Source organism: Lolium rigidum, chromosome 2 (genome assembly GCF_022539505.1).
Source record: "Lolium rigidum isolate FL_2022 chromosome 2, APGP_CSIRO_Lrig_0.1, whole genome shotgun sequence".
In the NCBI taxonomy this organism is placed as follows: domain Eukaryota; kingdom Viridiplantae; phylum Streptophyta; class Magnoliopsida; order Poales; family Poaceae; genus Lolium; species Lolium rigidum.
The window spans coordinates 261,180,779-261,204,995 of record NC_061509.1 but is presented as its reverse complement, the minus strand read 5'-3'; the positions used below and the strand labels follow the sequence as shown (position 1 = coordinate 261,204,995).

General features: G+C 43.2%; 1 long non-coding RNA gene across 1 annotated transcript; it reads left to right on the top strand.

Moving 5' to 3' along the window:
* Positions 1-2,026: 2,026 nt before the first annotated feature.
* Positions 2,027-4,184, top strand: LOC124688654. The gene is made up of 3 exons (XR_006998594.1): positions 2,027-2,155; positions 2,705-2,849; positions 4,126-4,184. It is a non-coding gene; the product is annotated as an uncharacterized LOC124688654 (long non-coding RNA).
* The last annotated feature ends 20,033 nt before the right edge of the window (positions 4,185-24,217 follow it).

Here is a 24,217-nt window from a genome sequence, read left to right as displayed (position 1 = left end):
CAGAAGAATTCATTGTTCCAGAAGAAGAGGCCGAAGATGGGAGTGATTGCATACACTAATTATGCCTCTGGCAATATTTTCTTAAAGTTGAATTTATGAAACCTGGTTCAACCATCTTGGATAACCATCTGATTTAAGAGAGATACCTTTTGCAGAGATGAGTAGCAACATACATAGCTTTTCGAGATATCACTTCCGTTCCTTTTCTCCATTTAATTCCAATCTGCAGCAAAGCAACAATTTATGTTTCACACATCGATTTGAACACATTCAATTTATGTTTCACACATCGATTTGGACAAACCTGTGACATATATTCACATCAAAAGATGACAAAATCATATTGCTGGTCTGGTTACAGAATACAACTGGCATGACATATATTCACTCCAAATTTGCCATTGTAGCAGTCGGCAACTCCAACAGCATCACCACTCTGAAATCAGAGTCCCTCTCAAAACCTTTTCATGTGACCAAACAACTCAAGTATCTGGTAGAAAAAATGGTCAGATTAATATATGCTTCAGATTAATTTAGTTCCTTCTCTGGTGTAGGCTATAGAAAACGGAATAAATTGCACATCAGGTTCTTCCAATGAACATCTCCCAGATCGAGTTAGTACAAACAAGCAGCTGCATTACTGACTGGCACATTTGTCCAGAAGAAATAATGAAAAACTTCAACTAAATTACTAGTACTGAATTAAACAAGTTAACAATCAGAAGCCAGGACAGAACAACCCATCAAGCTTAACAAGCCTCAGTCTAGTCATACGGAACATCCAGAATATGGAACTCGGACTTCACTGCATCCTCCTGGTGTCCTTGCTCGTGGTGCTGCAGACTTGTGGGGGGCGGCGCTGATCAATGCAGATGCAGAGCGGGAGCACGTCGCCGGAGAGCATGACGTGCAGCGGGCCTGCTCTACGTGACCACGACGGCCGCCGACGCGGTGGCGCTGCACCCGAGCCGTTGGGCGCGCATCGAGTGACTGGTGGGCGCCGTGGTGGATGCATGCGAGAACATGCCAGGCGAGCGGCGCTGGGTGTGCATGTCGGCGCTAGTGCGGGGCCGCGCGCACACGGAGCGCCGGCTACATCAGCTGATGCACGACGACCGGGACTACGAGCGCGGCCCGGCGCCCACACCGTCGACGAGAAGCTCTTCATCATGGTGGACGAGGTACCAGACCTTCTTCACCTCCATCGCGCTTGTCGGGGAACCACTCGCCAGGTGGTGTGGGAGGAGGTGTTGAGCCAGATTTGACGGAGGAGAAGTGCTCTGTGGAGAGGAGGTGGCTCGATTTTGGTGTGAGAGGAGGCGGAGGCGGCCGGAGGAGCTGGCTCGATTTTGGTGTGAAGAGGACTGTGAAGAGGACGGGGAATAGACGACCACAGGAAAGTCAACCAAAGTTAGGGGGTTATTTAGACCGACGTGGAGCAAACCGGAGTCCACCGTGTCCAAAACCGGAGACAAATCCAGTAATCAATAGTTAGGGGGTATTTTGTCCGGTTTTTGATACTTAGGGGGTAATTTGCTCCACTTAATACATATGGGTGGTTAGCGCCCCAAACCTCATAGTTAGGGGGGTGATTTAGACTTCTTTCTTTACTTGCGCAAAGGATATATAATCTTAAGCAGCTGGACGCGGGAGCCGGCAGCGGCAGGGCCCACGCACCTAGGGACGATGGCGGCTGGACGGCGTGGTGGAAGGTGGCGGCTGGACGGCGCGGTGGAAAGTGGCGGTTGGACAGGGCAGCGGAAGGCGGCGAGGGAGGAGCAGCTTCACCGACTCGGTCTGTGGATTCGGCGCCGGTAGATTGCTCCACGAGTAAGGCCCTCCTCTTCCTCTAGATAACTTTGTCAACCATTTGTAGGTGATTCCATGTATAGAGCGGGGTACTCACTACCTTCTGTGATTAAATTTGTAGGTGTCCATGTATAGAGCGAGTTTCAACTAACAGGTTTAATATTGAACTATTTTCATGCTACTGCAGTTTTTTCGGATAGCTTCGGTCATTGTGTTTCTTCCCCAGGATTGAGCTATATGCCGATGAGGTCTGACCAGGGGATTGAGATATTTGAAGTGTGCACTGGAGTTATTGGAAGATAATTCCATCAATGAATTCATAACTTTTGGGACATAATAAGTTTAGGTAATAGCTCTTTATTTTCTCAGTAATGTCTCTTCCAATACTTAAAAACGAAAAACAGTACATGGTGGTCAACTGTTAATTAGGCTAGAATAGCTTGTGTGATGGTGGATCTGTTTTGGTGTGATCTTTCTAAGCATGCACTGTTAGTAGTGTTCTCATGCATTTGTAATAAAATTGATCAACGGTTAATGGGAGCACCATAGGCTAATTTAACTCTCTTCTTAATCTATAAGTTATTTACCATATTTTTCGAGACCTTTACTGTTAACTGTTATATCATACTCTACATTCTTCCCTGGTTTGCATCGTTTGGTGCAATGTATATTAGCCCACAGTGATGAGAAGAATGTTGGGTCCAGGCTACTGAATTTCACCCCTAAAGAGCTGAAGAGAATCTGGCAGTAATAATTCTAATAACCTCAAATTATGTTATAGTATATGTTATGTCCCACAATGCAACCAGAGAGATGGATTAACCTACTGACCATGACAATTTATTTTCCTTTTGGATGTTTTGCTTGCTTTGTAATGCTTTCTTTTTTTTAGCAGTGGCTACACCGAGATGTAGAGTTTCTGCGGGAGCGTGAAGCTCGATCTAATTCCGCACCACGACTATGGTTGCGTATTTGTTGTTCCGTTGATCTTTATGTTGACTAGGGTTGTCCAAAAGCTTAATTTGTCCATTGATTGGAAGGTATAATTTTTTTCGCTTCCCTCTATCCTTTTTCTTCCTATTCTCATGTGATTGGAGCTTTTTATCGATCTGTTTTTCTCGGTAATGATGTGTATGCTCTCCGTTCCTTAGCCCTTCATGGCTATTTCATTAGTTGGGTAGAATATCATGCCATTTTCGAATCCTTTTGGTTAATTAAAGTCATATGAGATAAAAAAAATATCAGGGATTGTAGTGCTTTAGATAAGGTGGGGATTGTAGTGTTTTAGATAAGCTGTGAATGCAATGAAAATATGAATACATGACTGTATGGCTGCTATGAAAAGTGGGAGACGGGGTTACTGTGCAGGGTGAAAGTCCTCGAATATATATCAATGTGTGAGTAAATATTTGGATGTATTTGCAACAAGTATGTTATGTGTAGTGTGACCATGCCTAGGGTTTATTTCACACTATGATCATTTGACGTACAATACTATTTGTTTGACCGATGAGACCTTGATTTGTATTGCCATCAAATGCCCATGGAAGCTCCTTTCACTATGAAGCACCATTATTTCATTTTCTATGGGACAAAAAAATTCTTTGGTGTATTTTTCATTTAGTTGTAGCTCAATACTGAAAAATGATATCTCATCTTTTGTCATTCACGGATTAAATTCCCAATGCACATATTTCCTTTTGAGCTCTCATACATTGTCTTATATAAGAAGCGAGAGAATAGTGCTTACTATAGGTCGCTTTTTGTCTTTTTTAGCTCACATTCATTGTCTTGTTCAGGAAACAGACACTGTTAATTGTCATGCTAAATGTACACTAGCTTGGACCTTGTACAACGCCTTCTTGAGTTGTGAAGCATTTTTTGCTCTGGCCTATAACAGTGCTTATTGTATGTTATCCATGCTAAATTGCCAGTGCTTAGACTGTACTTAAAATATGTTTGTTGTGTTATCTCCCAAGAGTATTATATCGAGGAACATGTAGCATATTGAGCGGCATGCTGGATAAGCAACTAAAACAGAAAAACCAATAGAGGAACATGTAGCATGTGGGATATTCCTCTTTAGTTATTCCCAGGTAGGAATTTCTATGCTTTCCTCTCCCGCTGCTGTATATGGCATGATTCAACAGGGGAAAATTGCCTCTACATTCCCATCATATTTGCTATTTATCACTTTAATTTCAGCAAAGTTTGTAAATTGTTCTCTCCAAGACTTTTATTAGGATATTACATTTATATATTCATTCAACTTGATATCAATTTGTTCAAGTGTATCTTTCCCTGTTGCATTTTCAGGATTTAGCTATTGGAGAGGAGGGCGGCAGGATATTTATGGTTGGCGTGGACGAGCAGGGGAGGCAGACCGCGGGAGGAAGCAGCGGTGAGGCTAGAGTTGCCGAGATGCTGGCGGCGTGGACAAGAAGCAGCGGGGCTGGCTCTATTCTTTATCTTTCCCTGTGATGGCCTTAATCCGGAGGTGTGTTCATGCCATATACTGGCTGTGTGTTCATGTCTTTTATACAGTGCTAACTATCAATCTTGGTTGTGTGTTCTTTCCTTGAGAACAGAGCCTCCTCTGCTCCCTGCATTTATCTCATATGGATAATTGGATAATTGTAGGATTCAATATTATGGTGTTAGATGAGAGTATTACAGAGCCCCTCTCTATTCACATTTTGACTCCTCTTTCTCTCTGATTTTGATTTCATAGCATATCTTTTATTTAGGCGCCATGGCACGATGCCATTTTTTTCTCAAACATTTGTTTATCTTCCCTGCAAAGATCCAAATGAGGTTTGCAAACAAATTTAACTTTCGCAATAATAATAATAACTTACCTGCACCTTTTGATTTCGGCTTGCAGACAAATTTAACTTTCGCAATAAATACTTACCTGCACCTTTTGATTTTATTCCTTGCATCATTTGAATATTGTAGTGGGGAGAACGCTTTACATTGCTTCCCTTACGTACTACACAACACAACAGCTTCATTATTCATTTGAATCGACTCTTCGTGGCTAGGTTTGGTATGATTTGACTGTGGGATATTATGGATATAACAGATTATCCTTACCTTCACTACGACCCTATATTGGCCATTCGACACCTCACTCCAAAGGCACCGCAATCCCCAGGTAAATGCCCTTCGTATTTTCCAATTAATATTCTTACACTGACTTCCCTTCGTTTACATGATTACCTATGACCCTTAGATCTAAGGATTAAGCATTCTCTGATATATGTGGACTGTACATGTATTGTTTTTAGTGAATGGGGGTTTTATTCCATGTGAAATGCATTTTGATTGTCATTTACTATCACCTCATTAATAGCTTCAAGGACATGCCCAACCTAGGTTACAGGGATTGCATTTCATTAGCGTTTTTACCATGTAATTTTTATTATGGTCTTCCTCGTATTGTCCACGTATTTTCATTTGCCGGTTCATACACTTTTAGCATATTTTATCCTATCTTTAAATTATGAACTTACTCAAGGAGGTCAATGCATTTAAGGGTTTGTTTGGACAAGGCGCCTTGAGGGGATATTTAATTAGCAGTAGAATGTTTTTTGACACATGTCAAATTTTGAATTACCGTTTTTCGCTTTTTTTTTAATCTGCAGAGCATGTAATAGAAATATTAGATTGTTCATTGGCTATGAAACTGTTGGCATAGAGAGCCAATTTAGCATATGTTGATTTTTAGGCCAGCTTATCTTCATAGTTAAGGTGTGAATTTATAACGAAACGAAACACTACTACTTTTTTTATTGTTGAAAGCATCAGACCTTTTCTCTTGGTTATAATACTCAGTTTCGCTTTGTTGGTTCCCTACGTGATTATAAAAGTAATAGTTGCAGTATTTTGCACTGTCCTGAATGAAAGTAATCACTACATGGTCACTACATCGTCCCTTATTGGTAGAATGATTACTTCTAAATCTATTATTTCAAGGGTTTTAAGTAACGCTGACTTTTTACGGTAGTCTGTGTTTGTGGGCATGCAACCTTCCATGCAACTAGAGTGCATATTTGAAGGCCCTTAGTATACATTAGTGTTATGTTAACATGTGGTTACCTTCAGTCTCTAAATCACATATTAAATTTAACCACTACACATCTACATGTATAATATGTGGGGTTCTGCAAATATATTTATTGGCTATGTTGACAGGGCAGCTTCTGCTCATCTGGTGTCATCATAGCACTGCCTGTCTGCCTTGAATTGGGTTTATTTCATAGTCCCTGGCTGGTGCATTGTACGTGTTTTTTTTTTCATTTATGCAGCAATTGAGCTGTTCCTTTCAAATTGCTTGAGATTCTTTGTTCCAAAAGAGGGCCCTTATGTTAAGGCCAGTTTGTGTATTTAGGTGGAGTACATTTCAACACTATGTGGTACTGCATAACACATTGAAATAGCTTATGGACAGTAATCTGATGTAAAATTGCAACCGCCTTAACATAACATAATTCTTTTGAGAGAAACTAATTACAACTAACCAGTGAAAATTGTTACTGTTTGCACTTCTCATCCACTATATGAAGGAAAATTTTGCTGAAGAAATGCATTACTGTACAATATTTTGTATACTGAGATTTTACTTTTTCAGAAGCACGACTACTTGGTCTAGCAACATCATACATCTTGTCTGTTTTCTCCCGGCATTTATTGATGTGTTGGGCATTAAATAACGCATGTGCTAAACTAGCTCTAGGTTTTCTAAAAATTCATTATTGTATAGTTGTTTTGGTGATGTTATATGCTACACACCTTCCTATGACAGCTTATGACAAAGCTTAACTTGCGATAGTAAAAATTACATTTGTCATGCTATTTTCATTTTTTGCTTCAAATTTATCACCCTGCCAGGCAAATCAGCATAAGCATGGGCGGGAGGCTAAGCTGGCTGGCTGTGATCGACTCCTTCAGGGGGACGCATGGGCGCAGTTGCGGCAGCCCAAGATGGAGAAGAAGATGCACTGGCCTCCTTGAGGCGGATGTGTATTTTGGCAGCAGGAGGCTGCTGGTGCGGGGCGGCTGGGACGAGCTCGAGCGGGAGGGCAGCGGGAAGGCCGGCGGCGCTAGGGAAGCAGCAGTAGTAATAAAATAGTAAGGTGACAGAACTAAGATTTGTTGCATCGATCATGTATTTCTTGTTGCGGTCTCTCGGATTTTTGGTGATATGTATGCTGCTCACCCCTCTTCTTTAAATTCTGCTTTGTTGATTATTATTGCCTTGCTAGGGTTAGGATTAGGGTAGTAATATTTATTTGTTGGGATAATTTGACTCGGAAGGAAAATCAAGCTCTTTGACATTTGTTGCTGTGAGAGTAAAACCTATGCATTTACCAGTGATTTTGTACATACTTATACTTATATTGTTTACTGAATTTTCTATATATGTATTTTGCTAATGCATATATAATATCTCGAATCGAACTTTTTTTTGTCTTGAAGTATATACATTCCTTTTGCGATTAGTAATTGTGCTTTTATGCTTTTTTTATTGTGCTATCTTTTTTGGTACAATACCCATAATTTGGCGGAAGAGCTTATACAAAAGCATAAAAGCTGAGAAAATAGTGCGAAATCATACTAAATTGTGAATGTAAAATACTAAAGCAAAATTTTGGGCTAATTTTTAATATTAAAATAAGCTAAAATTTATGGTTTAATTTCTGATTTAACTTTGCTATTTGCGCGATAGCGCAACAGGTCATCTAGTTCCGTTTAGATCAACAAGGGGTGGATCACATGAGTACTACATGAGCGTTCTGAAAACGTTAGAGCAACTATAACAGAGCCTATAAAATGGGCTGAAACCGAAAAAGTCCGGCGACAATACGGGTTCGGGCTGAAAGAGGCGCAGAACGGAGCCCGAACTCGTGGCCTGGCCCGTAAAACGAGTTTGGGGGCCTGAGAAACTCGACGGCCGCCCCGTATTAAAAGAGACCGCGGAGGGAAGTTCGGTTTCCAAACCCTACTCCCCTCCGCCGCTACCGCTCCCTCCGCCGCCGCCTGCCTCCTCTCCGGCGAGCAATTACGCCGCCGCTGCTGCCACCACCCCTCCGTCCGCAATGGGGCGCTTAAGACGGAGCGGTAGGGGAGGGGGCGAATCGGAGGAGGCAAGTCCGCAGCGCGTCCGCCGGGTGTGCGGGCAGAGGCGGAGCTTGCGAGGCGGAGGCACTCCGACGGAGCGTGGAAGCGGGCGGCACGGAAGTGGGTGCATGCTTTCGCGCGCCGGGCAGCGCGCGTGGAGGCGCGCGAGGAAGAAGCCGAGGCGCCCCCCCCTCCAGCTCGTGCTGCCGGCCGCTGCCGGCGCTTCCCCCGCGCGGCGACGGCAACGACAACGATGACGCAGACGGGCCGCCGGTCACCTGCGGAATCCCAGCGGAGGCGGCGGCGTTTGAGGTGGCCGTGCTCGTCGTCGCATAGGAACTGCCGGCGCGGAAAAACCCTCCGCCGCCGCAAGTATTGCCCCGGTGACAATCCGGGGTCTAATCTAGTAGTTTAGGTAGTCAAATTAACGAGCGAAGTAGGGGAGGTCAAGCATTTTGGCTATTTTATATAAATTATCTTCGAATGTTGCTCGATCGAAGCAAGAATGGGTTCAATTTCGCAAGTTCATCGTCGCACATTTTCCTGCGACGTTTGATTTTTGGTTTTTCAGTTCGCTGGTTCGGTTTCTAATCTGCGCCGTAACAAAACCATTTAAACTGAACAATTCAGGAGACCGAACTCCGCGTTTTCGGTTCGAATAAATACGGGCTCTGCTAGAGATGCTCTAAGGTGGGCTTATGTTCTGTTTTGAGTGAGTTGAACGGATGATATCAGCCGTTTAAGTGGGAGTATAAGCATTTGCCGTTTCGATCATATTGGTATGGATCACTTTACAAGATGGAAAATTATGAGAAGTCATCAAGACAAAAAGAGGGGCATCAGATGCAGTTAGAGCATGTCTAACAGGCTCCTCAAAATGCGCCCACCCCGTATAATTCCGGCGGGATAGGGGGTGAGCGCAGTTTGGGCCGTCTAGCAGGCCCCGTATTCGGGCCGGCCCGTATCGGCGGAATACTGGGCCCATCAAAACTACACTGCCGCCCCCTACAAATACAGGGCGAAGGTGCGAGTGGGGGTCGAACCCCTCACTCGCAACCCTAGCTCCGCCGTGCGCCGCCGCATCCCCGCTAAGCTCTGGCGAGAAATTCCGCGCCGCTCGCCTCCGCATTAGCACCGCCGCTCACCATGTCCGCACGCCGCAACACCAGCGCGTCGTCCGCCTCCGGATCGAAGCGATCCCGCCGCCGGAGACGCTCGAGGAGGCGTGGCGGCGCCACTGCAAGCTGTCCGCCGCCGGGAGTCGCCATGCGGCGTGCAGGTACGCCGGCGGCCTCTACGTGCCGTCGAAGCTCCGCGGGTTCGCGGCGGGCGGGCGTTGGTACAAGGCCGATCCGCCGCTCAAGCCGATGAGTGGCGTCGACTTCGAGAAATGGCGCGCCGAATTGGGAGATGCACCACCGGTCGAAGGCGGCATGGGAGGCGAGCACCAGCGGCGGAGGAGCGTCGCGCACCAGCGAGGAGGCGGAGGAGGCGGAGGAGAGGGAAGACCCCCTCTTCTTGCAGGCGGTGGCCGCGTCCCTGAAGGGCAAAGCCGACAAGGAGAGGGCGGAGGCAGACGAGAAGGCGCGCCATCACCGCTGTGAAGGAGATGCAGGCGCGGGAGGCGGAGGAGAATGCGACAGAAAAGTAGGTGGTATGCTAGAATGCTCTTATTAGTTGCACGAACAAAGGCATGGAAAAGGAATGCATCCTTGCGGTGGTCTCCATGAATATTTTATATGAACGAACTTAAATATTAGAATGACAGTATTATAATTTGAAGATATTACAATTTTTCGTATTCTTAACTTGTTGCCATTATATATCTCTCAGCAGGGCGGGATCATATTTGGGCAAAATTGGGCTATGGGGAGCGTTTGGAGGGCTGTGAATGCCTTTTTTGCATGGGCGGAGAAATCAAATAGGCCGTTTGGCTACCTGGGTTCAATCGTGTTTTTGTATCGCACGGTTCTTAAAGCAGTATTTTGCCTGCATCTAGAGAAACGTTCGAATCTCGCGTCTCATCTGCTCGATGTGCACCTGGACTGGGTTAGGCTCACTTTCCCTTACACTACTCCACATATCATCTTTTCAAATCAATACAACCATATTTCAAATCAAATAAGTTGTACATGAAAAAGATGCGTGTCGACGATACGAATCAATTCCCATAATCGGTTTCGAGTTTCGTCAGTCGTAAATCGTTAATTTTGTGTATAAAATTTTGAGCGAATTTTGCCAAATTCATTGCACACGCCCAACCGTTTGAAATTTCCTTTGAGGAGTGGGTTCACATCACAATTTCGCATGACTTTCATGTTGAAAGGTTTTTATTTCGGTGTACATAGACGGATAAATAAATGACTCGCTAGTATACTCTAATGTGTACCTATGTGTGAGTATAATTTGGACTACTTTTTCTCAACTTCTCGCTTGCCATATTAATGGACGGCGACGTGGTGATGATATGTGAGAAGTGGGAGCAGATAATCCATGGTGGTGGCGGCATAGTGATGTTCATCTTCGTGGTCGGCGACGTGGTGATGCTTGTGACCGGCGTGATCGATGGTATAATGGTGGTATTCAGCTTCGTCGTCGGCGACATGGTTATGCTTGTGATGGGCATGAACGGCAGTGTCATGGTGGTGTTTGTCTTCGTGGTCGGCGACGTGGTGTGACCGGCATGACCGGCGGTGTCCTGGTGGTCTTCGTCTTCGTGGTCGACGACATGGTGTTGCTTGTGACGGACGTTGCTGACGTGTAGTTGACACACGTCTGTTGGAAACCCCAAGAGGAAGGTGTGATGCACACAGCAGTAAGTTTTCCCTCAGAAAGAAACCAAGGTTATCGAACCAGTAGGAGTCAAGGAACACGTGAAGGTTGTTGGTGGCGGAGTGTAGTGCGGCGTAACACCAAGGATTCCGGCGCCAACGTGGAACCTGCACAACACAATCAAAGTACTTTGCCCCAACGTAACAGTGAGGTTGTCAATCTCACCGGCTTGCTGTAAACAAAGGATTAGATGTATAGTGTGGAAGATGATGTTTGTTTGCGAAGAACAGGTAAAGAACAAGTATTGCGAGTAGATTGTATTTCAGATGTAAAGAATGGACCGGGGTCCACAGTTCACTAGTGGTGTCTCTCCCATAAGATAAATAGCATGTTGGGTGAATAAATTACAGTTGGGCAATTGACAAATAGAGAGGGCATAACAATGCACATACATGTCACGATGACTACTATGAGATTTAATCAGGGCATTACGACAAAGTACAGAGACCGCTATCCAGCATGCATCTATGCCTAAAAAGTCCACCTTCAGGTTATCATCCGAACCCCTTCCAGTATTAAGTTGCAAACAACAGACAATTGCATTAAGTATGGTGCGTAATGTAATCAACACAAATATCCTTAGACAAAACATTGATGTTTTATCCCTAGTGGCAACAGCACATCCACAACCTTAGAATTTTCTGTCACTGTCCCAGATTCAATGGAGGTATGAACCCACTATCGAGCATAAATATTCCCTCTTGGAGTTACAAGTATCAACTTGGCCAGAGCCTCTACTAGCAACGGAGAGCATGCAAGAACATAAACAACATATATGATAGATTGATAATCAACTTGACATAGTATTTCATATTCATCGGATCACAACAAACACAACATGTAGCATTACAAATAGATGATCTTGATCATGATAGGTAGCTCACAAGATCTAACATGATAGCACAATGAGGAGAAGACAACCATCTAGCTACTGATATGGACCCATAGTCCAGCGGTGAACTACTCACACATCAATCCGGAGGCGATCATGGCGATGAAGAGTCCTCCGGGAGATGATTCCCCTCTCCGGCAGGGTGCCGGAGGCGATCTCCTGAATCCCCCGAGATGGGATTGGTGGCGGCGGCGTCTCTGGAAGGTTTTCCGTATCGTGGCTCTCGGTACAGGGGGTTTCGTGACGAAGGCTTTAAGTAGGCGGAAGGGTAGGGTTGGAGGCGGCGCGAGGGACCCACACCATAGGGCGGCGCGGGCCCCTCCCTGGCCGCGCCGGCCTATGGGTACGGGCCCTCGTGGCCCCACTTCGTATCCCCTCCGGTCTTCTGGAAGCTTCGTGGAAAAATAAGACCCTGGGCGTGATACGTCTCCGACGTATCGATAATTTCTTATGTTCCATGCCACATTATTGATGTTATCTACATGTTTTATGCACACTTTATGTCATATTCGTGCATTTTCTGGAACTAACCTATTAACAAGATGCCGAAGTGCCAGTTCCTGTTTTCTGCTGTTTTTGGTTTCAGAAATCCTAGTAACGAAATATTCTCGGAATTGGACGAAATCAACGCCCAGGTTCCTATTTTGCCCGGAAGCATCCAGAACACCCGAGAGCCACCAGGGAGGGGGCGCAGGCCCACCAAACCCCTAGGCCGGCGCGGCCAGGGGGGCCCGCGCCACCCTATGGTGTGGGCACCCCTTCGACCCTCCTGCGCCGCCTCTTCGCCTATTTAAAGCCTCCGTCGCGAAAACCCTGATACGATTGACGAAACCCACAGAAACCTTCCAGAGCCGCCGCCATCGCGAAGTCAAGATCTGGGGGACAGGAGTCTCTGTTCCGGCATGCCGCCGGAACGGGGAAGTGCCCCCGGAAGGCTCCTCCATCGACGCCGCTGCCATCTCCACCGCCATCTTCATCACCGCTGCTGCTCCCATGAGGAGGGAGTAGTTCTCCATCGAGGCTCGGGGCTGTACCGGTAGCTATGTGGTTCATCTCTCTCCTATGTACTTCAATACAATAATCTCATGAGCTGCCTTACATGATTGAGATTCATATGATGATGCTTGTAATCTAGATGTCATTATGCTAGTCAAGTGAATTTTACTTATGTGATCTCCGGAGACTCCTTGTCCCACGTGTGTAAAGGTGACAAGTGTGTGCACCGTGTGGGTCTCTTAGGCTATATTTCACGGAATACTTATTCACTGTTGAATGGCATAGTGAGGTGCTTATTTATATCTCTTTATGATTGCAATGTGTTTGTATCACAATTTATCTATGTGCTACTCTAGCAATGTTATTAAAGTAGTTTTATTCCTCCTACACGGTGTAATGGTGACAGTGTGTGCATCCGTGTTAGTACTTGGTTTATGCTATGATCATGATCTCTTGTAGATTGCGAAGTTAACTATTGCTATGATAGTATTGATGTGATCTATGCCTCCTTTCTTAGCATGAAGGTGACAGTGTGTGCATGCTACGTTAGTACTTGGTTTAGTTGTGTTGATCTATCTTACACTCTAAGGTTATTTAAATATGAACATTGAATTGTGGAGCTTGTTAACTCCGGCATTGAGGGTTCGTGTAATCCTACGCAATGTGTTCATCATCCAACAAGAGTGTAGAGTATGCATTTATCTATTCTGTTATGTGATCAATGTTGAGAGTGTCCACTAGTGAAAGTCTAATCCCTAGGCCTTGTTCCTAAATATCGCTATCGCTGCTTGTTTACTGTTTCACTGCATTACTACTGCTGCAATACTACCACCATCAACTACACGCCAGCAAGCTATTTTCTGGCACCGTTGCTACTGCTCATATATATTCATACCACCTGTATTTCACTATCTCTTCGCCGAACTAGCACACCTACTAGGTGTGTTGGGGACACAAGAGACTTCTTACTTTGTGGTTGCAGGGTTGCATGAGAGGGATATCTTCGACCTCTTCCTCCCTGAGTTCGATAAACCTTGGGTGATCCACTTAAGGGAAAACTTGCTGCTGTTCTACAAACCTCTGCTCTTGGAGGCCCAACACTGTCTACAGGAAAAGGAGGGGGAAGTAGACATCAGGGCGTTGATTTCGTCCAATTCTGAGAATATTTTCTTTGTAGGATTTCTGAAACCAAAAACAGCAGAAAACAGCAACTGGCTCTTCGGCATCTCGTCAATAGGTTAGTGCCGGAAAATGCATATAAATGACATAAAGTGTGTATAAAACATGTGAGTATCATCATAAAAGTAGCATGGAACATAAGAAATTATAGATACGTTTGAGACGTATCAAGCATCCCCAAGCTTAGTTCCTACTCGCCCTCGAGCAGGTAAACGATAACAAGGATAATTTCTGAAGTGACATGCTATCATAATCTTGATCAATACTATTGTAAAACATATGAGATAAATGCAGCGATTCGAAGCAATGGTAAAGACAATGGTTAAACAACTGAATTATATAGCAAAGACTTTTCATGAATAGTACTTTCAAGACAAGCATCAATAAGACTTGCATAAGAGTTAACTCATAAAGCAATAAATTCTTAGTAGAAAGCTTTGAAGCAACACAAAGGAAGATATAAGTTTCAGCGGTTGCTTTCAACTTCAACATGTATATCTCATGGATGATTGTCAACATAAAGCAATATAACAAGTGCAATAGGTAAACATGTAAGAATCAATGCACACAGTTGACACAAGTGTTTGCTTCTAGGATAGAAAGAAGTAGGTAAACTGACTCAACATAAAGTAAAAGAATGGCCCTTCGCAGAGGGAAGCATGGATTACTATTTTTGTGCTAGAGCTTTTCATTTTGAAAACATAGAAACAATTTTGTCAACGGTAGTAATAAATCATATGTGTTATGTATAAGACATCATATAAGTTGCAAGCCTCATGCATAGAATACTAATAGTGCTCGCACCTTGTCCTAATTATCTTGGATTAACACGGATTATCATTGCATAACATATGTTTCAACCAAGTGTCACAAAGGGGTACCTCTATGCCGCCTGTACAGAGGTCTAAGGAGAAAGTTCGCATTGGATTTCTCGCTTTTGATTATTATCAACTTAGACATCCATACCGGGACAACATAGACAACAGATAATGGACACCTCTTTTAATGCTTAAGCATTCAACAACAGATAATATTCTCATAAGAGATTGAGGATTTGTGTCCAAACTGAAACTTCCACCATGATTCATGGCTTTAGTTAGCGGTCCAATGTTCTTCTCTAACAATAATATGCATACTCAAACCATTTAATCTTGAAAATCGCCCTTACTTCAGACAAGACGAACATGCATAGAAACTCACATGATATTCAACAAAGGTGTAAAGTTGATGGCATCCCCAGAAACATGGTTACCACTCAACAAGTAACTTATAAGAAATAAGATACATAGCAACATATTCAATACCACAATAGTTTTTAAGGCTATTTTTCCATGAGCTATATATTGCAAAGACAAGGAATGAAATTTTAAAGGTAGCACTCAAGTAATGTACTTTGGAATGGCAGAGAAATACCATGTAGTAGGTAGGTATGGTGGACACAAATGGCATAGTTTTTGGCTCAAGAATTTGGATGCACGAGAAGTAATCCCTCTCAATACAAGGCTTAGGCTAGCAAGGTTGTTTGAAGCAAACTCAAGTATAAACCGATACAACAAAACTTACATAAGAACATATTGTAAGCATTATAAGACTCTACACTGTCTTCCTTGTTGTTCAAATACCTTAACCAGAAAATATCTAGACTTAGAGAGACCAATCATGCAAACTAAATTTTAACAAGCTCTATGTAGTTCTTCATTAATAGGTCCAAAGTACATGATGCAAGAGCTTAAACATGATCTATATGAGCACAACAATTGCCAAGTATCAAATTATTCAAGACATTATACCAATTACCACATGAAGCATTTTCCGTTTCCAACCATATAACAATGAACGAAGCAGTTTCAACCTTCGCCATGAACATTAAAAGTAGCACTAAGAACACATGTGTTCATATGCAACAGCGGAGCGTGTCTCTCTCCCACACAAGGAATGCTAGGATCCGATTTTATTCAAACAAAAACAAAAATAAAAGCAAACAGACGCTCCAAGTAAAGCACATAAGATGTGACTGAATAAAAATATAGTTTCACTAGAGGTGACTCGATAAGTTGTCGATGAAGAAGGGGATACCTTGGGCATCCCCAAGCTTAGATGCTTGAGTCTTCTTGAAATATGCAGGGATGAACCACGGGGGCATCCCCAAGCTTAGACTTTTTACTTTTCTTGATCATATTGTATCATCCTCCCCTCTTGACCCTTGAAAACTTCCTCCACACCAAACTCGAAACAAACTCATTAGAGGGTTAGTGCATAATTGAAAATTCACATATTCAGAGGTGAAATAATCATTCTTAACACTTCTGAACATTGCACAAAGCTACTGAAAGTTAATGGAATAAAGAAATCCATCAAACATAGCAAAACAGGCAATGCGAAATAAAAGGCAGAATTTGTCAAAACAGAACAGTCCGTAAAGACGAATTTTTCTGGGGCAATTAACTTGCTCAGATGAAAAAGCTCAAATTTAATGAAAGTTGCGTACATATCTGAGGATCACGCACGTAAATTGGCAGAATTTTCTGAGTTACCTACAGACGGGGCTACTCAATTTCGTGACAGTAAGAAATCTGTTTCTGCGCAGTAATCCAAATCTAGTATCAACATTACTATCAAAGACTTTACTTGGCACAACAATGCAATAAAATAAAGATAAGGAGAGGTTGCTACAGTAGTAAAAACTTCCAATACTCAACAAAACAGTAATAAAAACATACATGGGTTATCTCCCAAGAAGTGCTTGCTTTATAGCCATTAAGATGGGCTCAATAATTTTAATGATGCTCTCGCAAGAAATAAGAGTTGAAGCAAAAGAGAGCATCAAAAGCAAATAAGAAACACTTTTGATTCTAATCCACTTCCTATAAAAAGGAATCTTGTAAGGGAACAAGTACTGAAAGCACAAAGCAACAAGCATAGAAATGCAACACAAACGCAACTTCAAGATTCTCAACATAAAGAGGGGAAACTTAATATTATTAAGATGTATATAACCATGTTTCCCCTCTCTCATAATAACTTTCAGTAGCATCATTGATGAAATCCACAATATAAATATCACATGAAACATTCTTATCATGAGCTACATGCATAAAATTATTACTCTCCACATAAGCATAGTCATTACTATTAATTGTAGTGGGAGCAAATTCAATAAAATAGCTATCATTATTATTCTCATCACCATAATCATCATATATAGGAGGTATATTGTAATCATAATTAATTTTCTCCACAATAGTAGGTGGACTGAAAATGTGATAGTCATCATTGTAATCATCATATATAAGAGGTAAAGTATCATCAAAGTAAATTTTCTCCTCCATGCTTGGGGGACTAAAAATATCATGCTCCTCAAAACCAGCTTCCCCAAGCTTAAAATTTTCCATAGCATTAGCAACAATGGTGTTCAAAGCATTCATACTAATAACATTGTCATTAGCATGCATATAAAGTTCCATAGGTTTTTTAATTTTCTCTTCAAACACCTCATGTCCTAACTCAAGATAAATACTATAAAGATCTCTAATATTTTTGTTGTTTTCCATTAAGCCTAACTAGTGAAATCACACTACTTAGTGTTCTCAGTAGTATTCATTTTAACAGTAATAAAGACAGGTAAAGCAAACTAAATTAAGTAAAGTAAAACAAGTAACTAATTTTTTTGTGTTTTTGATAAAAAGAAAGCAAACAAAGCGGTAAATAAAATAAAGTAAACCAAGACAAAAACAAAGTAAAGAGATTGGATGTGGGAGACTCCCCTTGCAGCGTGTCTTGATCTCCCCGGCAACGGCGCCAGAAAAAGTCTTGCTGGCGTGTAGTTGACACACGTCTGTTGGAAACCCCAAGAGGAAGGTGTGATGCGCACAGCAGTAAGTTTTCCCTCAGAAAGAAACCAAGGTTATCGAACCAGTAGGAGTCAAGGAACACGTGAAGGTTGTTGGTGGCGGAGTGTAGTGCGGCGCAACACCAGGGATTCCGGTGCCAATGTGGAACCTGCACAACACAATCAAAGTACTTTGCCCCAACGTAACAGTGAGGTTGTCAATCTCACCGGCTTGCTGTAAACAAAGGATTAGATGTATAGTGTGGAAGATGATGTTTGTTTGCGAAGAACGAGTAAAGAACAAGTATTGCGATGAGATTGTATTTCAGATGTAAAGAATGGACCGGGGTCCACAGTTCACTAGTGGTGTCTCTCCCATAAGATAAATAGCATGTTGGGTGAACAAATTACAGTTGGGCAATTGACAAATAGAGAGGGCATAACAATGCACATACATGTCACGATGACTACTATGAGATTTAATCAGGGCATTACGACAAAGTACATAGACCGCTATCCAGCATGCATCTATGTCTAAAAAGTCCACCTTCAGTTATCATCCGAACCCCTTTCAGTATTAAGTTGCAAACAACAGACAATTGCATTAAGTATGGTGCGTAATGTAATCAACACAAATATCCTTAGACAAAGCATTGATGTTTTATCCCTAGTGGCAACAGCACATCCACAACCTTAGAACTTTCCGTCACTTGTCCCGCATTCAATGGAGGCATGAACCCACTATCGAGCATAAATACTCCCTCTTGGAGTTACAAGTATCAACTTGGCCAGAGCCTCTACTAGCAACGGAGAGCATGCAAGAACATAAATAACATATATGATAGATTGATAATCAACTTGACATAGTATTCCATATTCATCGGATCCCAACAAACACAACATGTAGCATTACAAATAGATGATCTTGATCATGATAGGCAGCTCACAAGATCTAACATGATAGCACAATGAGGAGAAGACAACCATCTAGCTACTGCTATGGACCCATAGTCCAGAGGGTGAACTACTCACACATCAATCCGGAGGCGATCATGGCGATGAAGAGTCCTCCGGGAGATGATTCCCCTCTCCGGCAGGGTGCCGAGGCGATCTCCTGAATCCCCGAGATGGGATTGACGGCGGCGGCGTCTCTGGAAGGTTTTCCATATCGTGGCTCTCGGTACAGGGGGTTTCGTGACGAAGGCTTTAAGTAGGCGGAAGGGTAGGGTTGGAGGCGGCGCGAGGGACCCACACCATAGGGCGGCGTGGGCCCCTCCCTGGCCGCGCCGGCCTATGGGTACGGGCCCTCGTGGCCCCACTTCGTATCCCCTCCGGTCTTCTGGAAGCTTCGTGAAAAAATAAGACCCTGGGCGTTGATTTCGTCCAATTCCGAGAATATTTCCTTTGTAAAATTTCTGAAACCAAAAACAGCAGAAAACAGCAACTGGCTCTTCGGCATCTCGTCAATAGGTTAGTGCCGGAAAATGCATATAAATGATATAAAGTGTGTATAAAACATGTGAGTATCATCATAAAAGTAGCATGGAACATAAGAAATTATAGATACGTTTGAGACGTATCAGACGTGAACAACAGTGTCATGGTGGTGTTTGTCTTCGTGGTCGGCGAATTGGTGATGCCTGTGACAGGCGTGACCGGAGGTGCCATGGTGGTCTTCATTTGTGTGGTTGGTGACGTGCCCATGCTTGCGATCGGCGTGACCGACGGTGCCATGGTGGTCTTTGTCTTCGTGGTCGGCGACGTGCTCATGCTTGTGACCGGCGTGACCAACGGTGCCATGGTGGTCTTCGTCTTCATGGTCAGCGACGTGTCCATACTTGTGACCGGCATGACCGACGGTGCCATGGTGATCTTCGTCTCCGTGGTCGGCCACGTGGTGATGATTTTGATCGGCGTGACCGGCGGTGCTATCACCGACGTGTCGAAGCTTGTGAACGTCAGTGCCATGGTGGTCTTGTGATAGGTAAGGTAAGATCACCATGTTGTCATAAAAGTAAAGCTAGAAAAAGCATACCGATCAATCAAAGTGTCACTTGCATACCACCCATTGCAACCCACACTATCAAATAAAATGCGTTTTATGTACCGAAGAGCTCTCCTTCACGTTGGATGCCGCGGGAGAGAGGGGTCAAGCGGCAAGCGCGCCGTGATCTCCGTTGAAACAGGCTACCATGCAGCACGGAAAATAGCCTGACATATGACAACAGAATGCGGTGTTAAACTTCATAATGTGTAGGTTAGATTCAGCTTCATTCCATATCGCATTACCTTTCACAGACTTACTAAAGGGGTCAAGCTAAGTGCCCACTTTTTCAGCGTACATACGCTCGGCTCGGCCTGTTTGCGCGTTCCTGAACTGAACTTACTCTTACTGAAGGGATCCCAATCGGCAATCGCGTGCGGCAATTACTGGAACGGACCAGTGGCAGTGAAAAAAATTGGAAAAACCAAAAGTTGCCATCCGATCCTTCATTCCGAAAATCAGATGGCCATGGATGCGTCGCGTGTCCTGCGACCAGAAATCTAAGTGCAGTAAAAATTCTGTGAATCTAGTATAAAAGAAAACGGATTTGCTAAGAATTAGCTTAGGGCTGAGTAGACTTCTTAACCGCTGGATTATGTACGGAGGAGCGTGCGAGCTTCAATTTCTTTTTCTTTGTGTTGTTTTGCATGGTCTTCAGACAGTCGTGAAAATACGAGCGAAAAACAACTACTTAGACGAGAATCCATCACGCGACCTAGAGTCTAGATCCTGACTACTCTTACCCGCCAAAGATGTTATTTGTTAGTTGATGAAGCTTCTTTATAACATATGAAATATCGCATTTTCGTTTTCTTTTTCATGTTTTCGCTCTTTTTTGTTTTTCATTTTGTGCATTACTAACTACTTAAGTTTGCTACGCTGTAGAGAAATAAAAATATTCCAGTTGCAAGTGGTTGCAACTGAGTTTTTTTGCAGTTACAAGTGCACTTTCAATTGAGATTTCTTCCACTTATAAGTGTCGGTTGCAAGTATGTTTGCAACCGAGATTTTCTCCAGTTGCAACTGTGGTTGCAACTGAGACTTTTTCTAATTGCAAATGTGGTCGCAACTGACATTTTCGTCAGTTGCAACTAACAAAATTTCCAATTACAACTATGGTTTAGACTTTCTCCAGGCAACTCAGAATTTTTCTTGGTGCAAACGGTGTTGGAACGAAGAATTTTAAGAATGTTCAAACCACAAAAATATTACCTTTTTTGTTGCATAAATTTTATTTTACTGATTATTAGAGGAAAAAAATTAACTTGTATATTTTTGAAAAAAATGGACTGTAAAAGTAGAAAAACATAAAAGAAACAACTACAAAAGGCGTTGATATTATTCTACTAAGCACTAAGCTAGTTCACAGCAGACTGAGACTGGATAGACCTAAAAAAAAAAAAAGTATACTTAGCTCCCCAAAAACGAGATCTCAATGCTTGTTATCTTCGCTAAACTATTGCCGACACTGCAACTTCTGGTGTAAGCATACGTGGTGTGGCGAGCTGATGCGCACATGCGAGCTTGGATGTTGGTGAACATCGCAATCTGGCCTCGATAGATCGATCAACGACCGAGATGGTTCCCTAGATGGTGTGCCATCGTCGAGGGTCGAGAGCATTTGATTGGACACATGTTAAAATTAACACGATAGAGGAGCTAGAGTAAAAGATGTGTCCTATCCAAATTCTCCCGGTGCATCCTATTCATAGTAACTCTAACAACTTAATTGTCGGATGTGATTCTACACCTATCATACTATCTCCATATATCCAGCTATCTGTTCTTTACAAAGAAAAGAAGGCTTTTTTCTTCAGAATACATATATGATTATCCTTCCATGCTGGGGGTCTTGGTGTGTGGAGTAATTCAAACAATGTCACCAACCGATCAATCAACTATCTTAACTCTGGTTGTGTTGTGAGAGTACACTATCCGAGTATTAATTATAGGACAGACGAAAACTAAAAGCTCACAACTCTCTTGTTTGGTGACATCGCTTAAACTCTTAAAGGATGGCACATGAGTTCGAGAGGTCGATTGTCCTGTAAATGTTTTCTAGAAGCTGACTTATGTAAGCTTTGAATTAACATAATAGGACACATGTGTTTTCACATGTAATTTTCACTGGGATTTTTTATTATTGATTTGTACAATATGAAAATAGACACGTAAGACCTCGTGTTTCTTTATTTGTACTCCATGTTGGTATGCTTTCTTGAAAAAAACATATTTTCCAATGAAGTTGTGAAATTTTTTTAATGCCTAGAGGATGGCACATGCTGTAAGCTGCAAACTGGATTCTAGAATCCGAGTAATAAAACGAAAAAATGTGAGAGTAGTTGTATATATAAAAATTCATAATTTCCGTCGTTTTTCATGATTGATTCTCGTACGAAATAGACACATGTCTCGTGTATCGTTTTCTTTACTCCACGATTGTATGTCCTTAAGAACAAACTTGGTACCCGGTGGACGTATGGGGATTGGGGAACTGGTGGGTCTGGAGAACTTGAAAATTTCAGTTAGATTAACAATGGTCGGTCAAATGAGTACTCCTAGACACAATACATCCCCAAGTTAAGAGTGCATCCTATTCATAGTACCTAGAAGGATACCTCGCCCGCTCGCCGCATGTTGCTCCATAAATCTTTTTAAGAGCTCTACTCTGAACGAAAGGTTTATGCAAGATTTAATGGGTCACTGGCTCACTGCAGTCAGCGTCTAAATTTATTAACAATGGTGATTCGCACGACAGAGAAAGAATCAAAAGCAACCTTATGAATCATCAACAAATAACAGAGAAAGAATTTCCAAATAGTTTTTGCTCCCATTCTTGTCACCTTGTCAGCATACCTAGGCAGGGCCGGTTTGTCGGTTTCTTAACTGAACTTGCTCTTGAACGTAACGTAGAGACGCTAGTTGGCTCCCCGATAATAAGATCGCATTGCAGATTCAGTAATCCTGGCAAATCATTGGCAAGACTGCAAGCTAACATCACTGTCTTGATTCTGGAAGCCCGTACGACAAAGCAAGTCCCCTAACCAGGACAGCAGAGCCGTTTAATCCGGACTCCGGACGACGCCGCGTTTATTCTACAGCATGGTATCGGCAGCCATCATGCACTCGAGGCCTGCTCCGGTGCTCCCCTAAACAAAGTTGAAGGGTATGGTTAGTTTTATTTTATGTTGGGTCCGCCACAACCTATATTCAACCTATATATATCCGTTTGTATTGGTACGGTATATGTACGTCGTGTAAGAAAAGAAAGAGATCGCATGACCAATTAATAATCTCATCCGCCTAAATACCGCTCCACGTCGTACATGCCTTGTTTTGAACAAAACTTGGTACACGCACGTGACCGTAGATACGTAAAAAACGAGGTACAACACAACGCGAGCCATACGAACTTGTACAAGGTTATATGGACGGTAGACCTACACTGAAATTATGATAGTGCGTCCGCCTACAAATAAGTATGGAAAGATATCCACCGTTATTGTGATTAACATGCCTAGAATTTTTTCAGAGGTGGAGCACTGGAACAGAAATGCACACTCACGGATGATCAACGGAATCGATACGTTTTCCTTTCAAGGCCAGACTAGAGTCGAGGAATCAGGGCATGAGCAATGGTGGCATACACAACTAGCTGCTCCATGTAAAAAAATTGTCAGAGGCAACATGATCAATTTTATCTCTCCAATGGAAGTTACAATCTTTGTGAGAAAAAAGAGAGAAGGGACCCCACAAATATGATACTATGTATCTCTTTCTCTCTCCAAAAAGCATGTTTTTAAGACTTAAGATCCTACTTCCTGAAGAGGAGGCTGCCTCCTCATCCGAACCTACTTTGGACCACCCGAATCTAGATAAAGGTGTAAGGCAGTAGCTTTAGGGCAGTGCATTGGACATGCCCTCAGGGCTGTTCGGTAAAGTAGTATGGACCAGGGCCAGGCCGCATGTAGGCGATTAGGCGGCATCCACGTGTACGCGACGTGGTGAGCCGAACATTCACACGCAGGCGGTCACTAGAGTCATGGCAGGTTGCCTCGACGCCAGCACGGATTTTCGCTGTTGGGCAGTGAGACCCTCTCACTTTGGCCAGGTTCTCCAGCTCGCTTTGCACGATAGCTAACTCGAGAGCCTCCTCGTACATAACTCAGCTTGGGTGGCTGGTCGGAGAGCTCGACCTCTAGTGTGACGACCTTCATAGGCGGCCTGTCGTCATTGCCACCATCATCATCGTCGCCACTAAGGCACTAAGGTTCGACATGCTGGGCGCAAGCCACCCCCATGGCCAAGTCCTCCCCTGTACCATCCACTCATCATCCCAGTATCCAACCCAGAAGATCCTGTGGAAAAATTACATACGAGATTTAGATTAGATGGTCTATGAGACATTCGCGATAACCCCAAAGAATGGAGAAGAAAATTCATGAATACTTTTATACCGGTGATAATGTGAACTAGAATTCTCCCATCTTACATCGTTCGACAAAATCTTGAC